Here is a 2,050-nt window from a genome sequence, read left to right on the forward strand (position 1 = left end):
GAGAACGTCTGATCTAATACTTAAATCTGAACAGATTGCAAGTTGGTGTCTTAAATAGTTTATTAGCGAATCCAAATCCTGACGGAGCTTGCAATCGGTTCAGATTGTTAAAGAGTACCAAGTAGCATTGTTGTGACATTTGTACGATAGGATATGATTGTAGGATAAGATAGAATCGTATATATACCTATAGATAGGATCATAAGGTAAGATAGGGTACAATAAGGCTAAAATACATAAATGTAAAAGCCTATTATTAAAAGTTTAAATTAAAAAAAAACTCTTATACTATCATATTGCCGCCCAAATAAGCTATTTGAAACACAACTAAATGCTTACTTACATAATTCAAAAAAAAAAATCTACTTATTCAGAATTCACAATTTTCATTCTTTTTTTCATCTTATACTAAAACTGTTGTCTTAACAGTCTTTATAATATTATCATCTAAATTAAATTTTACCTGAAACAATAAATAAATAATTATATTTAATATCACGACGATGTAATGTATGTTACACAGATCACTAGATTATCACTTATCGCTATCTTTTTCTTTGTTCACAGCTTTATGTTTTTCTTATGTCTTCCAAAATATTCAGTACAGGTTTGTTGATAAGGGAATTTACGCGCGCACCATAAACAAATTCAAGGTGCGTAAACTGTAAAGATTCATTAATATGAATTGACTTTACTACCGAGTTAAGTTTTCTTTTAAGTATTGATACATCTTCAACATCACTAAACCAATCCACTTCACTACTAATCAAAGTTACTGGCGCACTGACTAAGGACACATCGTACACAGGCGGAAACGTAGAAGAATATACCTCAAGGTTTTTCGTTACGCCATAATCGTATCGTTGAAATCTTTGAGTCGAGTACCCTTGAATAAAATGCAAAAATACTTTTGATGAAGTTCCTGCCGGTATGTGAGTAGTTATGACGGGTAGTTTTTCTGGAAGTAAGTTAGTGAGTTTTTGAAGGCCAAAGTTTACAAATAATTCCAATTCACATAGCATTCTGACAGGCGAAAGGGTATCACATACTGAAGCGTGGTACAAGTTCAAATTCTTATCGAATGGAAAAGCTTCATATACTTGTTGCGTTTCAGCCATCCATGTCAGTATGCTTAAACTTTTCGAAAAAAAATCTATCAATGGATATTTCGTGTGTTTCAACCAAGCTACAGGTGCTAGTAAAATTGCGTGATTGATTTTCATATTAAATTCAGGACGCAAACTGCACATCACAAAAAACGTTGTCGATCCTTGAGAAAACCCAACATATGAAACTTTAGAATAATGCGTCTCAGAAAGTATGTAGTTCACTGTAGCTGGTAAGTCATAGGATCCAATTTCTTCGTAGCTAAAATTCCAAAACAATTTTTGAGGGATGTTTTGATATGTTGCTTTGCAATACCTGTTGCCTCTCGCATTGAAAAGCCAAACGTCAAATCCAGCATCTGCCAACTGATAAGCTAGTGAATGTTTGGGCCCTAAAACGAGCCAAGAGTCCGAACTATCTCCAATACCATGAACTAATAACACAGGAGATCCTTTCTGGGTATACGAAATATGTTAAGCTTATATCCATCTTCAGTAACCACAACATGTTTCTCGGAAGTATAGTTGTAACTTTGTAAAAGCTGCAAAGAATCCAAAATGTAGCGTCACTATATCCACCAGCTAGATGTGTAACGGTTTTAAATTTACTAAAACAGACCGCACTATTTATATTGAAAATAAAAAATAATATTAAAAGTAGCTCGTAAGAAAGATTCATGATATAAGAACAGATATCACGAGCAACCGTAATCACGAAGCCAAAGCTAATGGAACTACGCGGCCAAAGTCAATGACATTTTGTTAATAAAATAAAATTCAATAAAAAAACTGGTCATACTTACTTAATAATAATGTAGCACATCAGACATATTATTTTGATGCTAGTTAACTCAACCCGGCTTCGCACGGGGGCCTACCTGTTCCAGAGACAATAAATAATAATATGAATGTGTTATAATATCTAATAATAATTGTACCTACCA

At 33.4% G+C, this 2,050-nt stretch overlaps 1 pseudogene; it reads right to left on the reverse strand.

Moving 5' to 3' along the window:
- Positions 1-237: 237 nt before the first annotated feature.
- Positions 238-1,663, reverse strand: LOC117987190 (lipase 3-like; annotated as a pseudogene).
- Between the last annotated feature and the right edge of the window lie 387 nt (positions 1,664-2,050).

This window comes from Maniola hyperantus, chromosome 12 (assembly GCF_902806685.2).
Source record: "Maniola hyperantus chromosome 12, iAphHyp1.2, whole genome shotgun sequence".
Classification (NCBI taxonomy): domain Eukaryota; kingdom Metazoa; phylum Arthropoda; class Insecta; order Lepidoptera; family Nymphalidae; genus Maniola; species Maniola hyperantus.